This window comes from Castor canadensis, chromosome 13, assembly GCF_047511655.1.
Source record: "Castor canadensis chromosome 13, mCasCan1.hap1v2, whole genome shotgun sequence".
Lineage (NCBI taxonomy): Eukaryota > Metazoa > Chordata > Mammalia > Rodentia > Castoridae > Castor > Castor canadensis.
Window position 1 is genome coordinate 79558167 of NC_133398.1, and position 19548 is coordinate 79577714.

The window sequence follows — 19548 nt, forward strand, 5'->3', positions numbered from 1 at the left end:
AAAAAAGAATGCTTCATCAGCTGTAATTTCAGTTGTTTATCAGTAGCAATATTAGGCTGTCACACCCACTGCCATATTCTCAGGGCTCTAATGTTTTCCTGTGGAAAGCAGCAGGGTCAGCGAAACAGGTGGACCAAAATGTGAGCATCACTGTACCAAGCCAGAAAAGCCCAGGTTCCAACGAGTCCATCACAGCACAGGTGCCACTGTCCCTCGGGCCACATGCCGTCATATTGGTTCATCTTCACAAGTGTTTTCTGGTGGTCCAGTTTGGTGGGGGCATTAAGGTGAGTCACAAAGAGGACCTGCTCTCATAGCAGCTGCTGTTCACGCCCTTGCTGTTTCATCTTTTGCAGGAGCTTGGTTGAGATTCATCTAATTCAATCCTTGTTTTGCAGTCTGCGTTTCAACATCTGCACACTACATTCTAATAGCTTTTCTCCTCCAATCGTCCGTTATTTTCACTTTGGTTCCTTTTACTGCTTTGTCTATTTTGTTAGATTCACTCTGTGTGTGTGTGTTTAGTTTTGGACTTTACTGTTATTATTTGATTGTTAATTTTCTTTCTGTCCTTAAAGGAAAACAAACAACCCCCCAATTCTTTGATTCAACAGAGTATCTGACTTAAATGTCTCTAGAGTTTTTTTTTTTTTGGTGGTGGTGCTGGGGATGGAACCCAGGACCTTGTGCATGTTAGGCAAGTGCGCTACCACTGAGCCGCAGCCCAAGTCCAGCATTGTTTTCTGGTGGACATTATTTTCTGTCGCCCCTCACAGTGAAGAAGCTCAGGTGAGGCTCACTCACCCAGAATAGGACACTGTCAGCTCCTGCTGGGCTAATGGCACAGCAGCCTGAGGGCCTGAGGACACTGCCAGCCACTAACTCTTGGGGAATGTTTGTGGAATTCACACAGGTACAGGCACCAGTGTTTTGTCTCTTTGGAAATATAGCATCCCATTTTTATTTTCTGGACTTCCTTCCTGATGGGTCAATTGTTCCTTGCCTTCCTCTAGCATTAAATTCCTTTATCTTTTCAACCCCACCCAGTCACTATCTGTGCTTGAAAACTGACCTCAGTGACTTTCCTAGCAAAGGCCAGGAAGAAGCCTATGGCAAGATAGAGATTCCTGGAGTCCACTGCTTCAGCTCCCCAGGAGCTCAGGTTAAGGACTGGGGGGCAGACATAGGATACACACTAGGGAGATGCAGACCTGAGTGTTCCTCCAGTGTTCTGGGGACAAATGAGACAATGAGGCTGTGGTCTTACATTTAAGCCATACTTCCTAGAGTCTGTGCTCAGAGAATCAGTTCCACAGATCTATGCCAAGGCTCTGTGCTGGGTACTAGGGGAAACACCATAAATATTACATCCTCCTCTGGGGCTTCACAGTCCACATGACCCTGTTTGTAGACTATGAAATGCCCTACAGAAAATAAATCTGTTTGATTTTGTGTGTCTCATTTTGACTGAGAAATATTTTGTCTTCCTTCTTCCATCTTTCCTTCCTTCCTCTCTCCCTCCCTCCTTTTGCTATTGTTCTTTTGAGTTACTTGTTAATGAAGAACAAACTCTGGGAGGCAAGGCTCTAGACATAGCTCATGCAATATGTGGGCCTCTTTGACCAGAACCTGACAAATGCAGACTGAAAAACTTTGTGGTACTTTTATTTGTTCCAGAAAGGGTACAGGATAGCAGCTAAGCCTCAAAACTCTGGAGTCAGACTGCCTGCCTGCACTTGGACCTTGGCTCTGATCTTTTAAAATATGTGATTCTGTCTGGAGGAGTGGCTCAAGTGGTTGAGAGGCTGCCTCACAAGTATGAAGTCCTGAGTTCAAACCCCAGTACCACCAAAAAAAAAGTGATCCTAAGCAAGTAACTGAATTCCCATGAGTTAGTGAGCATTGTTTGGTGTACCATAACTCATGCAACGTAAGAATTAGATATTGCTGTTGTCATTACATTAATTTTGTTAAAACTTAGAACATAAATGTGGTTTTCAAAAGTGGTGCCCTGGGTTTTAATGGTATTTTTAGAAGAAATAAAAAAATTCATTCTTAAATTCATATGGATTTGCCAGGGATTTCAAATAGTCAAAACAATCCTGACAAAGAACCAAGTCGGAGGTGACACGTGTCCTGATTTCAAAACTGATTATAAGGCCACAGTGCCCAGAATAATATGACACTGGCATAACAACAGCCATGATCAGATGATCTCTGACAAGGGTGCAAAGGTCATCCACTGGGGAATTGACAATCTTTTCAGCAAATGGTTGGAAAATCTGGGTATCTAGATCCTGACCTTAGTGACAAACAAACATTTGCTCAAAATGGATTAAAGACCAAAGCATACTGCCTGTAACTATAAAACTAGAACAACACACAAGAGAAGCTCAATGAGACTGGATTTGGCAATAGTTTCTCAGATATGACACCGAAAGCACAGAACAAAAACAAGAATAGATAAATGGTACTGTCACATCAAATTTAACAAATTTTATTGTCAGAGGACACAATCAAGAGTGAAAGGCAAGCAGGTTGGTGGCTCATGCCTGTAATCCTAGCTACTGAGGAAGCAGAAATCAGGAGGCTTGCAGTTCGAAGCCAGTCTGAGGAAATAGTTCGAGAGACCCTATCTCGAAAATATCCAACACGAAAAAGGGGCTGGCAAAGTGGCTCATGGTGGTAGACTGCCTGCCTAGCAAGTATGAGGACCTGAGTTCAAGCCTCAGGCCCCAGTACCACCAAAAAAAAAAAAAAAAAAAAAGAGTGAAAGGCAAGTTATTGAATAGAAGAACACATTTAAAACATTTTTACATCATATATCTAATGAGGAGTTAATACACAGAAGAACTCTAAAAACCCAACAACAAAATAAATAATCCAGTTTAAAAGTAAGCAAAGGATTTGACTGGGCATTTCTGCAAAGATGCTATATGAATGCTCAACAAATCTGTAAACAGACGTCCAGCACCGAAATCATTAAGAAAATGCAGTGGAAAAACTGGAACCTTTGTACACTGCTGGTAGGAACGCAAAATGTTGCAATCAATGTACTGAAAAGCAGTACAATGGTTCCTCAAAAAATTAAAAATAGAGTTACTACATGTTCTTGCAATCCTACTTCTGGTTAGGAAGTAGGATCCTAAAAGTAGGATCTTGAGGAGATAACTGTACATCTACATTCACAGCAGGCTCAGCCACAATAGCCAATAAATGGAAGCAACCCAAGTGTTTACGGATAGATGAATGAAGAAAACAAAGTACATACATACAGGGGAGTACCATTCAGCCCTGAAAAGGAAGGAAAGCCAATCACAGACTACAACATGGATGACTCTGGAGGACATAATGCTACAGGAAATAAGGCAGTGCTCAAAAGACAATACTGTATGGTTCCACTTATCAAAACTACCTAAAGTAGCCAAATTCATAGAAACAGAAGGGAGAATGGTGGTTGCCAAGACCTGGGGAAACGGGAAATGAGGAGCTGTGGAAAGGCACAGAGTTAGTTTTGCAAGGTGAACAGGTGTGGAGATGTGGGCATGGCAGCGTGAACATGCTTAACGCTGCTGAGCTGTACATTTCAAGAGGCTAAGATGGCCTAGTTCGGGTTATATGTTTCTTGCTGCAATTTAAGGGGAAGGGGGTTAGTAAATGTCCTGGGAGTGAGTACAAGATAGATTTTTCTAAGCTTTTTAAGCCACTTTGGGATGGTAAGATGCTAGTTGAACAAGCTGAGTGTGAGCTCAGGGATCTGGCTGACAAGGGTCTCCATTTTCCTTGTCTCCACGAAGCTGTGCTAGGCCTTGATTACCTGAACAGGTGATGCTCTGCCTCCGCTCAATTTAGGCATCAACTTTGCACCTGAACCATCAGAAAGCCGCTTCTCAACTGGTCCCATGGTGAAGTAACAAATTATCACACAATGTCATATAAAACACATGCAAAAATGTCCCAAAATTATGCTCAAAACTCCTTTCAGGGAATTCTTATCTGCCAGAGGTTTAAAAAAAACACCTGGCAATTAAATTTAATGTAGTATGGGTGAATGTTTTTAAAGAGATATCGTCCCCTTGAAATTTTAAATGAAGTCCAAATGGTTTAGTTTTTAAAAGAGCTGATGTTTTAAATACATAAGAAACATTGAGGAACTCTCAAAGTCCTGAGAAATGACAAGGGTGGAGGAAGTGACAAAATGAGACCCAACCCCCAGGAAGCAGAATTAGCAGGAGTCAGTAAAATGATTAAAAAAAAAAAAAAGTTAGGCAAGAGAAGAAATGCTAACAAGAAATCCCTCAGGATCTCAGTTCAAGGCCAGCCCAGGCAAATAGTTTGTAAGACTCCAAAATAACCAGAGCAGGACAGACTGGAGGTGTGGCTTAAGAGGCAGATCACCTGTTTTGCAAGCGTAAAGCCCTGAGTTCAAACCCCAATCCCACCAAAACAAAAAAAAGGAAGCCCCTTGGTATAAGGAGAATTCCTTTCCTTCTTTATTTTCTCAGGCTGCTTATTCACTATAAAAATATATGCTATTTGTAGAAAACTTAGAAAATATATTTTATATATTAAAATAGAATTCTCTATTTCAAATTCTACGTTATATAGATTATGTATGCAATGTAAAATAGACAATAAAAAAGAACATCTGAAGGACAACTATTCCCACTTTTACTACAAAGGATGACCATCGCTAACATTTTTATTGCACTGTGGTCCCCCCTTGTCCTCTAGAGGCTCTGTCCTGTGCCCCATAGACTTCCCCACCTGAAACCACAGACAGTATCACATGTGGTACATGCTATGTTTTTTCCTACATGTGCATACTTATGACAGCATTTAACTTATAAACTAGGCACAGTGAGAGATTAATAGTCATAACTAGTAATAGTATAACTATAATAATATGTAGTAAATTATTCAAAACTTAGGAATTGTTAACTTCTGGAATTTTTCATTTAATATTTTTGAATCATGGTTGTCCACAGGTAACTGAAATGTCAGAAAGCAAAACCACTGATCAAGGGGGCTGCTACCCCTATACCAATATTAACTCAAAATGGATCAAGGATCTTAATATCAGACCACAAACTCTAAAGTTGATACAGGAAAGAGTAGGAAATACTCTGGAGTTAGTAGGTATAGGTAAGAACTTTCTCAATGAAACCCCAGCAGCATAGCAACTAAGAGATAGCATAGATAAATGGGACTTCATAAAACTAAAAAGCTTCTGTTCATCAAAAGAAATGGTCTCTAAACTGAAGAGAACACCCACAGAGTGGGAGAAAATATTTGCCAGCTATACATCAGACAAAGGACTGATAACCAGAATATACAGGGAACTTAAAAAACTAAATTCTCCCAAAACTAATGAACCAATAAAGAAATGGGCACGTGAACTAAACAGAACTTTCTCAAAAGAAGAAATTCAAATGGCCAAAAAACACATGAAAAAATGCTTACCATCTCTAGCAATAAAGGAAATGCAAATTAAAACCACGCTAAGATTCCACCTCACCCCTGTTAGAATAGCCATCATTAGCAACACCACCAACAACAGGTGTTGGCGAGGATGCAGGGAAAAAGGAACCCTCTTACACTGTTGGTGGGAATGTAAACTAGTACAACCACTCTGGAAAAAAATTTGGAGGCTACTTAAAAAGCTAGACATTGATTTACCATTTGATCCGCAATACCACTCTTGGGGATATACCCAAAAGACTGTGACACAGGTTACTCCAGAGGCACCTGCACACCCATGTTTATTGCAGCACTATTCACAATAGCCAAGTTATGGAAACAGCCAAGATGCCCCACCACTGACGAATGGATTAAGAAAATGTGGTATCTATACACAATGGAATTTTATGCAGCCATGAAGAAGAACGAAATGTTATCATTCACTGGTAAATGGATGGAACTGGAGAACATCATTCTGAGTGAGGTTAGCCTGGCTCAAAAGACCAAAAATCATATGTTCTCCCTCATATGTGGACATTAGATCAAGGGCAAACACAACAATGGGATTGGACTTTGAGCACATGATAAAAGCGAGAGCACACAAGGGAGGGGTGACGATAGGTAAGACACCTAAAAAATTAGTTAGCATTTATTGCCCTTAACGCAGAGAAACTAAAGCAGATACCTTAAAAGCAACTGAGGCCAATAGGAAAAGGGGACCAGGAACTAGAGAAAAGGGTAGATCGAAAAGAATTAACCTAGAAGGTAACACACACGCACAGGAAATTAATGTGAGTCAACTCCCTGTATAGCTATCCTTATCTCAACCAGCAAAAACCCTTGTTCCTTCCTATTATTGCTTATACTCTCTCTACAACAAAATTAGAAATAAGGGCAAAATAGTTTCTGCTGGGTATTGAGGGGGTGGGGGGGGAGAGGGAGGGGGAGGAGTGGGTGGGGGCAGGGGGGAGAAATGACCCAAGCCTTGTATGCACATATGAATAATAAAATTTTAAAAAATTAAAAAATTTTAAAAAAAGGGGGCTGCTACATTTGGATGTAACTATTTCCCATCCTGCCCAGGCACTTTTCTGTTTTGAGAACAGCACTTCTATTTGCCTTTGGAGAGTAATCTGTCCATCACATTGAATTTGAGGTTTTTTGAATTTGGTTTGAGGGCTGTGGTTAATTCCTGACTACTTCAGAGACAGCCATGTGACTAGGTCTGGCCAATCAGCATAGACTATGCCACTACCACCATGATTGGTTCTAGGATAAATACTTGCTCCAAATGGTTCCAGTTAGACTCCATCCAGACTTTGTTGGAAACTCTGGGAAAAAGGAATGCTTTCTGTGGGAACAGTCAGCTGAAGGTACTGTCAACCTGAGGGCACAGTGGAGAAAGAACCCTACATTCAGAACAGAGACAAGTAGAGAAAGAAAAAGATGAACACAGACTGCAAGCTTTGAGCTTCCTTCTCTACCTCTGCCTAGAACCAAGTTAGAGCCTGAATTCTTCACAATATGAGCCAATTAATGTTCTTTTTACCTTAAGCTAGGATAAACTGGACTTTTTTTTTTTTTTGTCACTAGGTACCCAAAATTGGCCTGACTGATAAAACAGACTGGGAGAAAGTGTACGCCTGTGGACGTCTTTTTTCTCTCTGACCCTGAGCCATGTAAGGGTTCTGTGAATGCAGTGGTAAACAAACAAAGCCACTGCTCTCAGGGAGCTTACATGTGGCATGCTCTGGTATGCAACCTCAGGGTTAGATCCCATGTGAAGTACAAGTGGAGTGATCTTTGAAATTAGCTGACTTTCCTATATTTGTTGGATAAATGCACTTAAGCATATCACTCCTGTAATCCTAAATGTATATGAAAGATTATCATGAAGGAAGAGACTGCCCTGACACCATTTTATATACACATATTTTTAAATGGACAAATAGGACTTGTATGTATAACATATTTGTGGGGTATAATAGGATGTTTTGATACATACATTGTGAAAGGATTGAATCAAGATTAATTTGACAAGTCCTTCCTCTCACATAATGATTTTCTGTGTGAAACATTTCAAATCTGCTCTTTTAGTAGTTTGATATATACAATGCTTTTTTACTGATCAGTCTGCAATAAACGCCTAAAGCTTAGTCCTCTTGACTAACTGAACATTTGAACCTTCCGACCAAGGTTTTAACCAACTCCTTCCTCACACTCCCAGCTCCTGGTAGCTGCCCATTTTATTCTCTACTTCTATGAGTCTGCAATCATTTTTTTCTTTTTTTATTAGCTTATACAAATTACACAAAATAGAGGATTTTACTGTGACATTTTCATGTATGCATATTACTTACTTTGACCACATTAAGGTCATTTTTTTAAAAGCCTGCACTGATCGTTTGCCTGCCAGCATGTGTTGCTCAGAGACAGGTGAAAGGGAAGGGGAGGTAAGAGGAAGAGTTGACTACTTATGGAACTTCAGGGCAACTCCAGAACCCCTATTCTGTTCCTGCATCTGCTTCTCATTTTTAATACCTTCTGAACGGTTGGAATCTAGCAGATTTAAGTTAGCTTCTGGGCAATGAGAAAAGCCCAGGCCATATTCAAGGTTTCAATGCTCTTTGAAGATTCTGGATTCCTTCAGATTTCCAATGGAAAGTTGAAAGTCTTTATTCCTTCATGCCTCTATCCCAAGGTCATTCTCCTACATGAATGTTCCCGTTAGCCTTTCAGACCAATTTAAGGAAAACAGTGCTCACAGATAGGGAGGCACTCTAACATAGTGGGGTCAATGAGACCAGTCCCACTTCTGCTTCTTATTAACCAGGTAACTGGTAAGCTGCTTGATCTCAGTAAAGACTTAGTTCCCCCATCTGCAAAATGAATGTGATGAGACACATTTCAAAGAGATGAGTGAAGTGTCTGACAAAAGCCCTATTATGTCATCACTTTTACTATACTTAGTGCTCATTCTACATTGTGAGTCTTGAAGGTGGTCACAGAACCCCCAAAGTGCTGCCTAGACTCATCACTGAAACATGAAAAATTATTACTGGGAGTTGAGGCCTGTCACCAATCACACAACCACCAGGGCTCCCAATGTCACATTCTTTTTATTTCATTTTATTTTTGGGGGGGCACTGGAGTTGGAACTCAGGGCCTCACACTTGTTAGGCAGGTGTTCTTACTGCTTGAACCACTCCATCAACCCATATTTGTGACGAGCTGTTTAGAGATAGGGTCTCGAGAACTATTTTCCCAGGCTGGCTTTGAACTGGATCATCCTGATCTCTGCCTCCTGAGTACTAGGATTACAGGTATGAGCCACTGGCACCTGGCTACTGTGGTACTTTGTTATGGGGTCCTTGCAAACTATTACAGTGTCCGATCTTCACCAGAATACCCAGTTTCATGAGGAGAATCTTTATTCTGGAAGAAGCATATTGATCCTTCAGTTCATCTCCTCTGCCAGAAAGCCCTTCCACTGCTACCTGATGAGATTTTGAAGGAGAGAGAAAAACCCAAGTTAGGCCCCTCAAGACTGAGAGGAACCCCTCACTTACATGTGCCCTGCTGCACAGTATAATTACATTCTAAGAAGCTAACTCACAAGACTTAATTAATTTCATCCTCTCCTGAGGGATCCATCCAGAAATCACACAGCTTTGCCAGCCTCACAAGGAGAATTGATTCTTTTAGCCACTTCTTTTCTCATTGGTATGTCTTTGTTGTATAAATGTAGACAGCTATATAAATTATTGAAAAACATACCTAAGTTTTAAAATAATTGTCATTCCCACAATGACAGAATTAAGTGAGATTCCTTGACTCTGTCTTAGACATAAATCACATTTTCTGGTTACAGGTCCCTGCTGGTAAATAAAAGTACTGAGAAATAAATGTAAGAGTGTAAGGCCTGCCACACACATCAAGCCAGTAATACACTGGCAAGTACATGAAAATTTCTGTGTAAGTTTCATCAGAGGAAATCCAATCTCTGCCCTTATAGCAAAGACAGGAGATCTGCTCGTCTCTGAACTTAGTCTAATGTACAAAGAAAGCTTGCCAATGACCTGGTTTGCTATCTCTCTGGTACCAATACAGATCTTTCTATAGTGCAATCCTCTAAGCGCTCCATTCACCTTCATCTTACCTGTCCTCCGTCCACTTCCCACTCACCTGCTCTCTTGGGATCACACTGTGGTGGTTTCACTCCTATCTTATTTTAGAAAGAGTTATTTCTAGAATTTCCAACCTTTCTTTGATGTTTCTGGAAGTTGGATGTAGAAGAATGTAACTGCTAATTGGTGATATTTTTATTCCTTTGGTAGTTGTCTTGCTTCATAGGCAATGGTGGCTTTATGAATGGGACTTCCGTGTTGGGTTTGGAAGTATGAAAAGTTTGTGCTTGATTCTCAATTTTTTGATTGGAAGAGATTTTGAAAAATCTCTGTCTCCAGACAAAATTATACCTATTAACCATCGTGGTTATTGCCTAGGACTTCCAAACTGCTTTCCCACCAGTTTTGGCAGAGGTGGCTTCTCTCTGATGTTCAATGTTTGTTTCTCAGACTTTTTGTTCAGGTAAAAGTTGACAATCACACGAGTGCTGTAACCATGTGGAAAGTATTAAACTAGTCTGAAGGGTGTATTATGAAGTGAATGGGTCAGAGATACAGTCTGCCCTCAGAAAATCTAAAATCTAAATAAATAAATAAAATAAAATAAAGAGGAAAAGACACATACAAGTTCACATAGAACAGCACAGATGGGGCTAAGTGTCATGAGTGATCACCATGGAATTTCAGTTCCATGTTTCAAGACACTGGAAGTGTCTAGAAAACAGGTGGTACCTGGTCTGTGGGTAAACCAGGGAACTAGTAAAGATAGATTACATGGGAGCTTTATTTTCTCCCTTTTTTCTCCCCGGCCCCTATGCCCACAATCAAGATTTACTCTGTGGTTAAAACCTACAAGTCAGAATTTCTTTAGAACTTGTCATGGGTACCCTTTGGCCTGATCCCTGTCCTGGAGCTGGGTGTTTCCCATCCATCTCTGTAAGATGAGTCACATAGCTACTGTTCAAGGAGGGAGGAAGACAGCCAGAGGAAAATGTCATCCTCCTCTTTACACCCCACTCTGTGTAAACACAGAAATGCGCAGGCCTGTGCTGTTGGTGGATGTATAGTCAGAGATCAGAGTCCGGTGTAAGGCTGATGAGTCAGACATAAATTTCCACTTTCAGCAAGTGCCACAGCCCAAGTTGGCTCTATCTCATTCCTTTTTTTTCTTTACTCATTTATTCATATGTGTATACATTGTTTGTGCCATTTTTCTCTGCTGCCTCTATCTTGTTCTGATGAGGACAGAGTTTAATACTTTCTCAAGTTTTCTTATATTAACTTACATCAAGGGACTCACCAAGCCTGCAAACTCTCGGTCACAATGAATGGCATGATGCCCTACCATCATCAAGCTTGCCAGTTCCTCTCCAGGCAGCTCTCTGTTAACTTATCTTCCTCATTTTCAAGCACTATCCGTTTCTTCATGTCTGCAGTTCTAGAACTGCCTCCATTCTTTCCATCTCAGACATAGTTCCAGCCTTGATGGTGTTTTAGATGGGATACCACTTCCCATCTTCCCTACCACTTCTCCCACACCACAGCCATTCCAATGTCAATCCAACACCTAGCTCAAAACACACTGGCTTCCCACTGCCAACATCACACATTTGATACAAACTATTGTGTTTGCTCCTCCTGGCTGTCAACCATGTAGGCCAATCCATCCTTAGCTTTCCCAATTGCTGTAGCCCTTATGCAAAATGAAGTCCTAGTCTCCCAAGTCCAACTGATAGCTCTCCTGATAGTAGTTTGGTTTGCCATAATCTCTCCAGTTGAAACGCTAACCCCAACTTATTGGTTCTACCCCATCTGTGAATCTTGTACTTGCTCCTCCACAACAAAGAAATGCAGCAACCCTCTCTCACCTTAAAGCATCCAGAACCCCTTGCGTATACCTCTTATGGAATTGATTTCATCTGTCCTTTACAAGGATTTGGTCTTACTTCTTCCTCCCAACTAGGGTGAGATTAAAAAATTGCATTCTAATTACCTCTGTATCACATGCAATCCTTACAGATAACACCCTGTTCATAATAAATGCCCAAGTTCTGAGACTGAAGTTTAGTTTCACTTTCCCTAAATGTATGTAAGTGTAAAGATTGTAAAGAAATTAGGAAATGCCACTTTATCCTGAAAATAGAAGTGTGATAGACTTTTTTTTTTTTTTTTTTGGAAAGCCTTGAGAAATTTAAATGCGTGGACTAGATTTTGCTGAAGAGCTTGTGGGAGCTCCTGGGCTGAGAGCAAGAAGATCAAGAGCTAGGACCTCTATGTTTGAGCCCAGCCTAGCCACTGACTGGGTGATCTTAGGGCAATTATTCCCTCTAGCTTGGGCTTATTTTCTTGTTTCTTGATTATGCAAACAGTCAAAAATAATACTAAGATTTATTTCAGCTTATATTACATTAACATTTGAACTTTAAGATGCAATAACAAGACAGAGCATTGAATAACTATCAAAATTGCAGTAGGTAAATAGCCAACTACCAGAATAAGACAGATCTGACTTACTCAGTGGCTCAGACCCTGGGGGCATTTATTATTCTAACCTCCCCTCCTAGGCTCCTCTTATGCACTCATCCACCAGTCCCCTATGATTCCCGCCAATATTAATCCAGAAGAAGCCAAATCCAAATGTTTTTTGTCAATTCTGATATAGACAGGTTACCAGGGGGCCGATTTTATCTTTTGCTACTTTTGCCTCTGCCACTTCTCACCCCTTTTCCTTTTCCCCAACTGCATTATTAATTTGAACTGGTAAGAAATTGAGAGACCAATCCCATGTATAAGTACAACTCTGGCTGGAACTTGGTTTATGGAAAGCCTCTGTGCAAAATCTTGCCATGGCAAACAAGGGACAAGCAACTGCAGGCCAACTAAGAAGGAAAAAATAGCTTTTATTTGCTGTAGGCAAACCAAAGTTTTCATGTTGCAGCTTATTTCAGTACCTAAATCTATACACAAACTTGACGCCTTGTCTTCTAGCCAGTTGGGGGACATGAAGCTTAAGGAGCAAGAAAGTATCATGGTCCTTTAACCTTTATATAGAGCTATCTCTTAGTGAAGACAGAAATCTTTCCTGGAGTACAAAGCCACTCCAGAAAGAAAAGCCAAATAGAACGGAAGTGGAAATTCACTAGGATGTACCAAAGAGAGCCTTAACCACTGGAAAACAGTTAATGTCCCTTCTTATTAATGCAAAGGGAATCTGGCTCATTGTCCTGAAGTACCTATGGGACATTAGACCTTATTTAGGACATAAAGGGTAACTTTGCATTACAAAGCTAAATCTCCTGGGAGTGTTCAGGTGCTGCTGACTTTGAATGACAACAGCTTCATCTCGTTCTTTAATTTGTCTTTGAGTTTTTATTAACATATATCCATCGTACAGGGTTGGGATCCATTGTGACAATTGTGAATAGCCTTACACTGTACATCGGTTAGATCACCCCACCATCTCCCCCACTCTCTTTCCCTCTGTCCACCCCACTTAAAGCAATTTAAAGTGCAAAGCATTCACTATCCTGAATAGAGACATTTCTATCGAAGTAGTATTTTTGCCCTCCCAGCTAAGAAGTCTCTCATCAATTAAGAGAAATTCCATAGGTCATTTGCTTTGGGTACCATTTTAATCTAATTACCCAAGATTTTACATTCTCTGCATATTATCATTTACAATTTTGAAGAAAACTTTCATCAAGTGAAGATTTGGAAATGACTCACTTGGAAGCAGCTCCCGTTTTTCTCTGTAGGAGAGGAGGAGGCAGCCATCTGGTTGGATGCAATGGTTCTGGAAGCTGTCTGTATTCATACAGCAGTTTACCTATGACTGAAACCGTGTTCAGCTCATCGGAGAGGGTTATGCCCCTCTTCTTTAAATCCTACTCGTACCTTAAATCCTGCAGAATCATACCTTAAATCACTTCTACCAGGTAAGAGTTAAGTTTGTCCTCTGGTTTCCACACAGGAATATAACAACCTATGTACTTCTGGTTTGAAATTGGCCAGATGGTAATTGCAATTAGTTCCTCACATGCCTTAGTTTCTCAGTGAAATACTGATAGTCTCATGTAGAATATTCTTTCTGTGTCTTTTTTTTGAAAAGCAAAGTTTGAGGATGACCTATTTCTGCAGCTTAGAAATTAAGATTTAAGGGTTACAAGATTTATTAGAAAAATAGAAAGGTAGACGTTACTAGTTCTAATAACTTTTAGAATACAAAACCCAAAAAAATCACACTACCAGGGCTTTCCTGCTTGTCTAGTAAGTAATCGAAACACACTTTGTAATACTTATCAGGAGAGAGTCCTAAACAGTTTCAAAATTGTCACTTCCTTAGATTTTTCTATCTCCATTTTCATCATTAGAGACATAAAGGAATAAAAGGATTAAAGCTATGCAGAGTGTGTGTTTGCTAATTACCTGATGGCCAGGAAAGGGGCGGGCAAGCAGAAGACCACAGCTCTTCCGGTAGGAGTTGATGAGAAAGGCAGCTGCCAGCTGTCAGTCGCGAGGGGCTGGGCAGGACTGGCCTCCCCTCACCGCCTCTTCCCACCCCCTCCAACTTCCCAGCAGCGACAGCCTAGGCTGGGTGCACCAGCCTCTCCATGGCCGTCTGTCCTGGCCGTACCGATCCTCCCTCCTAAAGCCGCACCAGGACGCACCTACCTTCTGAGGATGGCGGGAGCCGCTAGCCGGAGGGCGAGAAGGATGCGCAGCTCCGGCTCTTCAGCATCTCCCGTCTGGAGCAGTTAACTGGAAGTACAGATTCGCCTCCATTTTCTGGTCACATGATCCCTGGCACATCTAAATAAGGATGATCACCTGCCTCCCAGATCTCCCAGTGCACCAGCGGGCCATGGCTGGGCATAGCAGCGTTTGGGAATGTCAGTTACTCTCACTGGATCAGGGAGTCAGAAATGCCCCTGGATTTTTAAGTCAGCTCAGGAAACTGCTGTCACTCCTGATCCTTAGTGAGATTGGATGCAAGTGGGCTCAAAACACAGGTTGCAAGGGATTTCGTTCCCCTGAGATCCCTTCAACACACACACACACACACACACACACACACACACACACACACACCCCTGCTGCTTCACACAATTCCTATAAGATAGCAATGCAGTTACCTCCATTTAATGAACAATGTCTAAGATAACAGGATGGATTATGGAAACAGCAAATACATAAAGAAGTCCAACTGTAGGTTATAGAGAAAGGTAAGATGCCTCCCCAGGATCCGGGGAAAGCATCTTTGGCTATTGGAGGCAAAGGTGTGTGGAGGTTAAGCAGGTGGGTCCTAGAAACAAGGTTCAAGTTTAAATCTAACTTCCCCACTTGCTAGCAGATTTGAATGTGATTCAATGTCATGATACCTCAGACTGCTCATTCACAAAAGGGATGGTAATAATAATGTTATTTAAAATAGGAAGATTGGGTTTGGGTGAAAGTAATCCTGCAACTCATCAATTCTAAAAATGCTAGCAAAAACGCTGACATAGTTAAGGCGAATAAAATATTAAAGAAATGCTTACATAACAGAAAAGAACATAACAGGAAGTTATGTTCTCCAAATACTAATTGGAGAAATTTTAAAAACTCAAAGTGTTCATAAAATTGAGGCTTTCTATATTAACTTATATGCTCCTCAAAGAAAACCGTATTTTCAGACAACCGAAGACTTCTGGTTATAATCAGTTGAAAAATGAAGACAATTTGAAAAGGGGACTATGGTAGAAAGGAGGAGGAGGGAGTTTTAGGTCATCTCTAGCTGATGTAGCTCTAATGAATGAAAAAGTGAATTATTTTTTAATTTTTGGTGGGACTGAGGTTTGAACTCAGGTCTTCGTACTTACAAAGTAGGAGCTCTACTGCTTGAACCACACTTCCAGTCCATTTTGCTCTGGTGATTTTGGAGATGGGGTCTAATGAACTATTTGCCCATGGTAGCCTTGAGCCACTATCCTCCCAATCTCAGCCTCCCAAGTAGCTAGGGTTACAGGGGTGAGCCATTGGTGCCCAGCAGAAAAGCAAATTATTAAGTAAGAGATGTTAGCTCCTGTTTTTGAATGGCTCGTAACGTATTCCCTGTGGCTGTTGGGGAGAGGCAGTGAGGATGGAAAAAAAGGAGCAAATTTTTACATCTTTACTTAAACTAAAAGTCTACTAAGTTCTTCAATTATGAGTAGTTATGAAATAACTTCTCAGGTAACTTGTATTCAGTTGGGGAGGAGACTAGGAAGTGGGGCCCACAGGAGGACGTCACTGTCACTTTGCAGTGTCACTGTGGCTGGCAGAAATTCAGCAAAAGTATTTGTGGCTTCCCAGAGCCAGGATGAGCCAAGGGGAATCAGGAGAGGAAAGATGGCATTAGAGCAGGTTGTATTCTGGGAATGTCTCTGTCCAGGGTGAAGGCTGAAAAACGAGGACTTTCTACTTTATGACTCACTGGCTCACAGATAGCGTTTCCTGCCCCGTTACAAAAAGAGGAGTCAAGTGTGAGTAGGACAGACCCTGTAGCTCATTCCATTTTAAATAATAGCTGTTTTAAGTCAGAAGTTGATATGGAAAGTGACTAAGTTATTGCCATCAGGTCATTGTAGATACTTTAAAATGTTTAGTAATATTTCATTAAATGTGCCTGCATGACAGTGGTTATCGAGAGTGACACTTCCTTTTGTCTTGCAGGATATCCTCCTGAATTGTGTCAGTACAAAACAGTCCTAATGTAGAGTCAGCACTTGAGCAAATGCATTATTTTATCCTCATATGGATACAGGTACAATGGTTTTTTAAATAAGAATTACCACTTAAATGCAATGAGTAGCATCCTGACTATTATGTTGACAAAAGGTCATGGTAGGTGTCACTTCTCCAGTGGAGGTTTAGTTATTCTCTGAGAGCCTAATTGGTACTTCAAATAATGATTTAATGAATTGTGCCCTAAAAAAAAAAAAGTAAAAAGTTCTTTCAAGATTATATAGTGTTAGCAGCCACTTGAGCTTATGGCATAAGAGATCAGGATAATTGTGTTCTGTGATAAGGAAAAGGACATTTGAACTGACGAGATTGTAACAGCCATTGTGTAGGCAACAGATGACCAAGAAGACAATTGAACAGGCATACCTATTTTTCTCCGTGAGGTTGAGGGAAATGAGTGACAGCACTCTAAGAAAACTAAAATGTTGTAAGAATTTTAGAGGAATTATAATGAATAGAAATATAGTAAAACAATGTTAACTATAGTCTGGAATTTCAAGAGGAGGGAAAAGATGGATTTTACAACTTTAGAAAAGACATACTAAACTGAATCTAGCACCTCTCTATTGGAAAAAAGTAAAAACAAATACTTGAAATTTTCACAGCTTCATTAAAAGCATGTTATGTTGGCTGTGGCATTTTCTTTCCTATTTCTTCAGTCAGGCATATTAGTGGGGCACCTACTATTTGGCAGGTGCTCCTCTTAGCACCAAGGCACAATAATGAACAAGACCAAGTTCTGCCTTCCTGGAGGTTATGATACAACAAAATGAGCTAGATAAATAAATGCAAGCTTTTCCTTAGATAGAAAACAAGCAGCAGGCAGAAAAGAAGGCAGTAGAATAGAGCAGGTTCTTGACTTTGGCACAGTGGGCATCTGGGGCTGGACAGTCCTTTGATGTTGGGGGAGATCGTGTGCTTTGTAGGACGTCCAGCAGCAGTTTTGTTTTCTACCCATCAAAAGTCAGTGTCACCCACCCCAGCTGTGTCAACCAAAATGTTTCCAGATACTAGAAAATATTCCTGGGGCATGAAGGAGGGGCAAAATAGTTGGTTCAGAATTAACAATTGACCTCTCCAAAGGGTAACCCAGTGCTCAAATGACTTTTTGATAGTCTTTGTTCCAAAATCACTCCTATAGGTCTTGCAAATGGATCTTCCAATACATTGGAGGAGCAGTTAGCTTGTCATCTACATCGGTATCTCGGTATGCTTTCCAAAAGCTGAGGCTCCACTGCTCACCATGTAAGCCTGCTGTGCGGAATAACATGTTTGCTTCTTCAGCTCCACCACCTGACTTTCTCCACCTTGCTCTCTGCCAGGTTCCCTCTGTGGTTTTGACCAATGAAGACAATGGGAGTTCAGAGGGAAGGAGAGGGGGGTAAGGACCCAGCTCCCATCCATTCCTGTGGGGATGTTCAGGCAGGCTGTGTATCCTCAGCATTCCGCTCACCATAGCTCCCCACATTCTTGAGATTCTTGTTCTGGGTCCTAGTGTTCATTTTCTCCTCTCATCTTTCAGGCTTAGGATAACTCCTACTGAACACCCGGCCATTGCACTATTCCTTGCATGTTCTTCGCACTTTGCTGCCATCTTTGTAGATGTTCCTTTGATTAAGTATCTCTTGGATTTTCCTGTTCCTCTCTTTCCTGCTGTGTTCCTGATGTATTCATATATCTAGTTTAGAAAGTCATAACTTCTCGTCTTCCTCAAATACCACCAATTTTCATAGAAGGTTCTCTCAGAAGGAGGCTCTGTCACTAATTCTGCCAGAGACTCATCTTGGATTCTCCCACAAACTAGAAGCCAACACAATACAAACAGGTTCTTCTGTGGGTGTCCCTCCCACAGGACAGTTGAGTTGTACCTCCTTATCTTGGCATTTCTGTCTGTCTCTTACTGTAAAATCTCTCACCATAGAGTAGCACATGCGTAAATACTTGGAAAACTTAAATGAACATGGAGCAGCTTGATTCTTCTCGCTTCCTTCTGGTGTCCCGCCACTCTAGCTGGCTTCAGACAGGCCCATGGGGAGTTACCACTAACACGTGGTAGCTTTCACATGTTTGCTGTGGTGAGAAGTTCATACTCAGGTTCTCCAAAGAACTCAGATGGTCACAGACTGATAAGACGGAGGCAAGTTCTGGCTCAGTCATTCTCAAGATACCTTGCTGGGAGCTTTGACTATTAACTTTTATGTGCTTTTCAGTGGGGCAATGAGAGACTAGAAATAAATTTATCAACCTACAGAAGTTATAGAATTACAAGAAAAAAATGCTTTGTGGCAGCTGCTGCTCCTTGACAGGCACTGGGCTGGAAGTGAGAAAATGGAAGTTGAATCTCAGCTTCACCACTTTCTCATGTCTAGATGGCATGAGCAGTCATTTATTAAGTGAAATGTTCCCATGGAAATTCAAACCATGGAATGAGGAAATAGAGACCAAATGAGTGAAATGTTCCCACACACACAAAAGTCAAACCATGTTCCGAGGAAGAAACAACCAATCAACAAGGCCCATGAAAAAGGAAACAACCACTCAGCGAAATCCCAAGTAACTCCATACAACTCTGGCCCCAACCCCATATCTGCACAGCAAAGGTGACATTCCTGTGTTGCCCAGCAACCGCTGCTTCCCTTAGCAATGTACTAGAAACCTTTGCTTCTCCTGCTCTCTCATCTTGGGAAAAATTCTTTTACCAAGCCAAGGCTCTGAAAGCCACACCACCACGTTTGGTTTTCCATGTCTGGTTCAGGGAAAAGCCAAAAAGCAGGAGTGCACAGGGAAAGCTGGAGTTTATGGATTGCAACTTAACCTGTAAGCAGGGGCAAATGTTCAAAACTGGGACAGGGCCCAGCAGAGAAGCAGGAAGGGCTGCCTGCGTTCAGTCAGTTTCTTCTGAGTTCCCATTTTATCCAGCACTGAGAGCAAGAGTCTGGATTATTTATTTATTGCTTTTCATTTTCACTTCTATGTGATTAGAGAGAACCAATGTCCTAACTCCTCCACGTAAGTCAGAGAAAGGAAAAGCCTGACTTTAAAGGTCTCAGGAAAAACATAAAAAGGTCTAAGGGTATCACTCACAGGGAGAGAGGTTTTCTTCCATAGCTGCCCAGGCAGGAAAAGAGATCATTTAAAAACACAGACTGCACAGCAATGACAATACAAGCAGGTGGTATGGAAGGTGAAATATATTGTG

General features: G+C 41.2%; 1 protein-coding gene across 11 annotated transcripts in view; it reads right to left on the bottom strand.

Moving 5' to 3' along the window:
* The window catches only part of Prune2 (prune homolog 2 with BCH domain), a 268230-nt gene that overhangs the window by 55249 nt on the left and 193433 nt on the right, over window positions 1-19548 (bottom strand). The window contains exon 1 of one of the 11 annotated variants that reach the window (XM_074052092.1): window positions 14013-14148. The exons of 9 other annotated variants lie outside the window; for them this stretch is intronic. The gene's annotated coding sequence lies outside the window, so the exon portion shown is untranslated. Of the gene's footprint in view, window positions 1-13313; window positions 13926-14012; window positions 14149-19548 lie in introns of those variants that run through there. One more of the 11 variants, XM_074052091.1, reaches the window with a different exon arrangement.